Source organism: Artemia sp. Qi Xiang Cuo, chromosome 9, assembly GCF_049724085.1.
Source record: "Artemia sp. Qi Xiang Cuo chromosome 9, ASM4972408v1, whole genome shotgun sequence".
Classification (NCBI taxonomy): Eukaryota; Metazoa; Arthropoda; class Branchiopoda; order Anostraca; family Artemiidae; genus Artemia; species Artemia sp. Qi Xiang Cuo.
The window spans coordinates 39,016,189-39,024,336 of NC_142802.1; positions in this window are offsets into that span (position 1 = coordinate 39,016,189).

Here is an 8,148-nt window from a genome sequence, read left to right on the forward strand (position 1 = left end):
CAAATATTTTTGCAATTACCAGTTTTTTGCTCGTTAAGCAATTTAATATAAACTTCTCCATATATGAAAATCTTCATAGGCCTAAGTGTGACAACATCATTGCAATACTGATGTTAAGAATCCTTCCCTATTAATCTCCAGCCCTAACTGGAATTATTTCCTGTATTGTTTACTGCTACCTCCCCTCAGAGTCCAATGATATTCGGTCTACAATTTCAGATAGAAACATTGTTTAAAGACTTTGAAAGGTCTCACAGGTATGCCTTCAGGGTCAACCTAACCCCCATTGTGACCCTGAATTATGTAAGTTAGTCATTGTTCCTTGATTAGTTTTAGTAGAAAAGCAGTTAAACATTTTTGGCTAGCCGTAGATTTCCAGAATTCACAATGATATAATCTGGAAACAGCATGGGTAACTAAGTGAATCAGAAGATGCTATGTTCTCCTGAATTTTTCGAATTAATTTTATTGCTGTTTTTGAAACAGTTTTAATTTCTCTTTTCTTCTGTTGCCTCTATAAGTTTAACCTAATGCATTTGATTATTGTTCTGCCAGATTTTGTCTGCATCACTCCAACTCTATCTGGAACTGATATTGTCTGCTGCTGTGCTACAGTGCTAATAGGGAAAGTGATGCAATTTTTATTACATCCCAAACTGGGCATGGCTGGGCACTCTATTGATTTTGGATACCAACTTGGATGGTTGAGTGGTTTCTGTAATTTGGCAGTATTTTTTCCAAATGGATTGCTTTTCTGATTTCCTGTTGGATGTTCTAACACTGTTACATCAGAGATTTGATCCACCATTAGTAGCCAGTGTGTAAAATTGTGGGTGCAGGCACACCTTGACTGGTGTCAATTCACAAAAATTCAGCAGGGAGGGGGGATATATCTTTATAATCCAGGAGGGGGAGGACACATTTGCTTCATTTTCATTTCCTCCAATAAAATACCAAAAAATGGGATTTTTCAATGAAAATATCCCACCCCCCCTATTCTATGTTACAGGAAAATGTTTTCTTTTATAAAGTAGCCAATAAGATTTAATACATATTCTTACCAGCACAAAATATGGGGAGGAGGAGGGGAATTCCTCAGCAAGGTCAGTAAATTACCAGAAGGAGGAGGCAAACAACAAAAGAAACTTTGGTTTTACCAAGGTTTAAATGGAAATATCAGGTTTTGTGCTCTCTTTTACATTAGACTGCAGGTGATGACAAACAGTAAGTAATGAGGAATTGCACATGCCTTACCAATTGCTCCAAAAATCATCTACAGTTGCAATAAGTGATAAGCAAACACTAATCAACATATACTGTAGCAAAATAGTTCACAATCTGCACTGTGCTGACAAGGCCACATTTCTTGTGTGCTGTGTTCAGATTGGCTTGAAAATACATGTGTGATCTGGCAATTTGTTAATGCTTGTCCAAATGCAAAAAGAATATAAATAACAACACATGCACTATTTCATTGCTAATTTGTTGATTGATTCTGATAATTTCAATTGAACACTGTTTATTTCAGCCTTGATGTCAATCATGTATTTGAATCAGGTGTATATTCTCAGATTTTGTTGTCTGCTCAGAAGCATAGTGTTGATAAGTCTGTTTTAAATGCACTGAGAAATATATATAGAAAATCAAAGATTTGTCTGAAAGTACAGTGCATTAATTCCTTAAAATTATCTACTTATTTCATCTCTGCTGTAAACGGAATACACCAAAGTACTCTTATTTCTCCACCAATGTTCAATAGTACTATTATTAGACTGCAGGAATCCGTTCAGTAAGCATACATTTTTAGAGGTTTTGCTGATGATATCCTGAAAACTAGTAGAAAACTTGCAGGCATCAAAAATAATTTGTGTGTGTTGAGGTAAAGAATAGGTTTGCAGAGGCAAATATTTTAACCCCAGAAGAATGAAGTTCCTTTATTTACTAGCAGTGTTATGGATAGTTTACTAGTTAATGTTACTTTCAGATCCCAATGTTATCAAATCTCTGCCTAAGATTTTGTGCCTCAGCTTTTGAATATACTGCAACTTCAAAAAATGTGATTGCCATGGGTTGCTGTTTGCTGAGAATACACATGGAGCTTATGGGATCCTTGCGTCAATAAAGTAACAATTTAGCTCCTGTTTACCTGGTTATGTATATAATGCTTGTGTTTTACAATACATATTACTGTTAGCTCTGTTTTGGACAATATTTACTGTCTGGTTGCAAAAGCATTTTGTCAAATTTTTATAGATATTGCAAGTATCTGCTTAGCCTTTCCATTTGGATGAAACATAAAGAAATATCTTTTGAGTACAGTATAGCTGACCCACTCATTGTTGTGTTTTATTTGTAAATGCATTTGACCCAAGCCTAGTCAATCTTCACTGTATGTGGCAATAACTTAAATACTTTTTCATTGTTATTTTTTGTAATTATTGAAAATAGTTTTGCTTGTTTATAGTTGTGTTCATGTAGTTTTGTTTGTGTTGTCAAGTTATGTTTTTGAATTTTGTTGTCCTTTTTTTCTTCTTTTTATCAACTCTATATAGGCTACAACAGTTTGTATACTTGATAGTAAAATTCTAGTTTAGCTACTTTTTGCTATCTTGGAAAAGGGTTAGGTTAGGAAAATGAAAGTTTCAGAGATAGGTCTACAGATTAAAGTATGTCATTGGAAGGTATTTTGAAGTACCAAACTCTACTCCTTCTCCCTCTAGAGGACAGTGACCTTTAAAAATCTTTGTATTATGAAAGTGAAACCTTGCAAAACAGGTCTTCTGCTTAAATGAAGTATAAGAAAACTGTTTTCAGTTTCACAACTTGGCTCAATCCAAATCTACAAGGTTTCTAAGATCTGCAAATACATTTCCTAAATTTAGAAAAAAAAACATTTATATAGCTTAAAATTCTACTAAAATAACAGTAATTGCATTTTCAGAACTAAAGCCAGAGAAAAAGAAACTTATAACTGAAAATTAAGGTAAATGTTGTTTTATCAAAATTTCAATGCCTATCAAGTAGGCAAATTTTAAAGACTTAGAAATCAGAAAAATGTTAACATGGAAGCTTGGCAATACCTTCCCAGATTATTTTTTTGCCCAGGAATCATTACTGAACGTCTCATTTTTCTAACTTAACCCCTTTCCAAGATAGCCAAAAGTAGCTAAAGTAGAATCTTACCTTTTTGGTAAAATAAAAATGTTAGAAGGATAAGCATTTATATCAACAGTGCATTCAGATAGCTAAGAAATAGACTTATCACTAGATTCAGAGTTTCATTGTGAATCCAAATATGAAATTTTTTTCCATTGAAAATTATATTTTAAGCCCTTAACAGACACCCAAAGATGATACTTTTTTCTCTTATTTTAGAAACAGCTTAGGTAAATTTCCAGTGGGCCACCTAATTTAGCTAAGATAAAAGTGAAAACATCATTTGATGCCTTTTTTATGCTCTTTCATAATTCAAAAATTGCTTCTGGGGCTGGTTGCATCTTGAGCCCTTAAAGTGGTGCCAAAGGTGTTTCCTTTTTGAAACCACACAAAGAAGTTATCATCACTAGTTAAATTATTGAAAAGTGGTTAAAAACATATCACTCATTTAAAAATAACTTGTTCAGGAGTAGCATATTCCAAAAATACTTATTTATAATGATTCAAACCTCATTTATTAGGCAACTCAATATAAACCATTTTCTTATCATTTCATGTTTTTTCAAATGCTGTCAACAAAAATAGTGTTGAATTTTGAGATTCAAAACTTTGCTGTCAACAATTCAGGGTATTTATTTGCACATTGGGGGGTGGGGGTGGGTAAAGTTTATGGTAAATTTGTAGTTGGCCATATAATTTAGCTAGAATGAAAGTAAAAAAATCATTTGATGCTTTTTTTTATGCTCTTTCATTATTCATATAAAATACCTTTGGGGCCCCTTTAAGGGCACAAGATGCATTTAGCCCCAAAAGCAAATCTTGAATTAAGAAAGAGCATAAAAAAGGCATCAATTGATGTTTTCTCTTTCATCTTAGCTAAATAATGTGGCTCACTAGAAATTTACCGCAACTTATTGCCTGTGTTAGCATCAATCTTGTTAAAAACAGTTTACCAATAAATTTAATTGACAGTGGCAAAATGTGAATCAATAAAGCAGCATTCACAAGCATGTCTAGCTAGAATCCCATGTCTAAACGCGAGTCTAGCCAGACTCAATGTATAGGCAACAACCATTCACAAGTAAAATTTGGTGCTTAGCTAAAATTACAAATTTAGTTTCAAATTGTCATTTCTAGCCAATCAAGAGACCTTATGCAGGCAAAACTTTCAAAATTGTAATCCCTATTTTTACTGTCACAAGTTAATGGATGAGATAAGCAAAATGGTAAATTTTTACCAAATCATATTATTGACTTACAAATAAAGTGAATATACCACTCAATACCTTTTTTATGCTCTTTACAAATATAATAATCATTTTTGTCGGAAATGAATTTTAGCCCCCACCCCCATGTATACCAATTCAGGGTATATATTTGCATATTAGGGGGTTGGGGGAAAGTTTAATCTTACCTCTCATTTACATCAGAAATAAAATTTACCTCTACCCCCTATTGTGCAAATATATACCCTGAATTGGTATAAATAGTGGTGGGGTAAAATTAATTTCTAATGAAAATCATTATTATATTTGGAAAGAGCACAAAAAAGGCATCAAGTGATATGTTTACTTTATTCCTAAGTCAATAGCCTAATATGATTTGGTAAAAATTTACCAAACAATTGCCTTAGTGTGCTTCACTATTAAGTCTTGTGTTGCATATTTGCCTAAAATGAAAAAAACAATTAATGAGAAAACAAAAAATTAATTTCAGTTTAAAAATGTAAACAAAAATGATGAAAATAGTGGGACTTGACACAACCTGATTGGCTGTAATCAAAAATCCTAGACAATGGGTTCTAGAGTCTAGAACTCAATGTCTAGCCAATGGCCTTGTCTAGTGTTTCTAGCTAAGCCCCAAATTTTACTTGTGAATTGTTGTTGCCTAGACATTGAATTCTGGTTAGGCATGGGATTCTAGCTAGCCAAGCTTGTGAACACTGCTTAAGTGCATGGGAAGAACATAGTATGTGCTATAGCCTATATTTGGGTAAGGTTAGAAATGATAGGCTAAAACTGAACTTGAAACAGAAACCAATGTCATAGGCTATTTGGATTCATGATGAAATTCTATTCTAGAGGCATGTTTCTTAGCTATTTGAATAGCCTACTCCATTAATATAAAAATTTACTGATAGAAGTACTAAGTATTTTTCAAATTTGCTTTCAGAATTTTATTGTGTTCCATTTTGAGTGAGCCAAACTGTAGGTTAGGCTAATAGCCTATGGAGAAATTTTTTTTTTAGTTTTACCCTAGGCCTAAAATGAATACCCTATATTAAAGTAACTAGTAAAAGCGATATTAAAAGGACTCACAATACATAGTAGCCTAATAATTATGACTGATAGGAGCAATTATCAGGACTGCTTGATGAAACATTCACTAGCCTAGCCTATTCGAAAATTTAAATTTTAACAGCAAGGTTGTCAAAATTATCATGACCAAAGTATCAGGATTTGCGAAAAAGAACACTTGCATCCCACCGCTCACAGTTTTACCACAAGGTATGATTAAAAAAAAGCATGCACAGGATTGCAAAGGACGTTACATTCGTAACATTTTTGCTGCATCTTGAAAAAAAAGTTACTAATACACGCTTCTACAAGCTTCTGTCACGTTTTTCAAATAAACCGTTTTCCTCATTTTAAAGCGGTGTTTTTCTTCTATTCTATATCATTTTTCACCCTTTGCTTTCGAAAGGCTATAACAAGCTCAACTAGATCTGAATTCGTTCATGTGTCAGGTTTAAGAAATCAAAGCAACAGCTACATAAAATAAGTTAAAAATATCAATCAAGCATAAAAACGGTGAATTAAAATTTAAGATAAATTAGTAAAATATAACAAAAAAATAAATGTCCAAGAACTAAAATTAACTTAATGTGATTAATAGCAAAAACAGTGGGGAGGGGGGGGGGGTAAATGATAATAAATTATGACAAACAACCATCACAGGCTGAAGAAAAATAACTGAATTCGTCTTCCATGTCAATTACTGTTGAAATAAAAACATTTGAAATCGATATGTCAACTAAATGGCAAAATGTCAAAAAGAAATAGTCACAAATAAAGAAAGGATTGCGCAAACGGCTAAATTAAAAAAGAAACAAAACTCAAACAAACACAACAAAATGGTGAAACAAAGTGGCGTTGGATACAACAGTGAACATAGTTAACGTGACTATAAACAATTAATTAAAATATAAGACAGAGAATTTAATTTTGGTTTAGAAAAGATATCAGGAATTATTCAGGTGCTCTAGAAAAAAGGGGTTAAAACTTTTTTGAAACCTCACTGAAACAGCATAGAATCTAAAGTAAGTAAGGATTGCTAAGGAGGCAAATCTAATGGGGTTGGGAAAATCGGGGAAAATGTCATTAGTATGGGGATTAGAAATGGCGGATTTGGCCAAACGCAAACAAATGTTTTTCTCTTTTCTTTTCATGTGGAATAAGCGTGGCTTTAAGGAGGAAGGAGTATGGTATTTTTTGCTCTTTGTATATCCTCCTGAGTGCATGCTCTTGGACCAACTCAATTTTGTCGTAAAGTTTGCTTGAAAGTTGCGATTACCCCATGGGACCTGTATATTGCTAAAACAGCCTGACAGATAGTCTCCAAAGCTGCGCCAAACCGATATGACGGCGGCGAATGTGTGATTCAGCATCGGCGGCGGAAATTTTTTAGGCGGCACGCCGCCGATTTCTGACTGGCGGCGCGCCGAATTTTCTGATTAAAAATAATAATAAAAATTCCACTTTACCAAGTACGTTCAACCTCAACTTGATTTTAGTAAGAATTTTTAAATAGTTGGCTAAAAACGTACAAGTGTACCGAGAGTAAAATATGATATATTTAAAATACAAAAAAATAAAGTTCCTTCTTTCTAAAGATAATTCCGACTTCCTCGAATTAAGTTTAAATCTAGTTTCAAAAAAAGAAAATTCCTTAATCATCAGAGAGAAAAATTGTATTTTAGCCTCAGACAAAGAACGGCGCTATCCAGTTTGGATTTTGCTAAGATAGTGGGCAATAAAAAAGATGCTACACACAATGTTTCTCAGGAAGTTAAATTATAAGAGCCGTGTGAACGTTTGAATCATCAGAAATATTTAAAACAATTTATTGGACGAAGGGTTCACATCCTTGGGCCACTTAGGCCAATTGTGAGCCAGTTCTTAGAGCGCAGTACAAAAAACTACGTTTCAAAGTGGGGTAAAAGGGCTTTTTGGAAGATTATTACGATCAGAATTATTTCGGCATTCAAGCATTGCAATTCAGTCATTATTGTTATCTCAGTCACCGTTGTTGTCATTTGAAGTGAACCACGGCTGTACACCTAAATATGTAAGTCTCAATAAAACCATTGCTTTTCTATTTGTGTTTATTTTATTTTATATGTCTGTATCTAGTCACACGACAGGTAATTGGTTCGTATGTCTCCAAGGTACGTTCCCAGGGATCTGATTTCTACAACAAGTAATTGATTTCGAGATAACCCCAGGAAAGGAGGTTACATTTATATAATTACATATGGCAGTGTCTTTAGCGCTAGAAGTGGTGCTATCGGAGAACTTATAAGGTGTAAGTTCATGGCTTTAAAGCCTAAGATTACATTTGACGCGGTCAATCCTTATGACCACAATTAAGCCCAGTCCCTTAAATTTTTATAGCTACAAATGGCACGGTCGGAAATTGGAGAAAATGATGCGAACTTATTTGGCTATAAACTTTGTAATTTAAATTTAATTATTGGAGAGATACAGACACATAAGTAAAGTGATTAGGCCTATAACCGCTAAGCTATTACTGGAAAACCCTTTAAAATATCTCATAGGAGATAATAGCCTCCCCCAAAATAGGTTAAGGGAAAAAATAAATTTATTTTGAGTTATTCAAACGCCAAAAAAAATATGTCAGAAGAAATAGACGAACAATTAAAGGCGCAAAAGTTGGTCGCGAAAAATGAAGAAATAGCAAAGTCTATCCCAC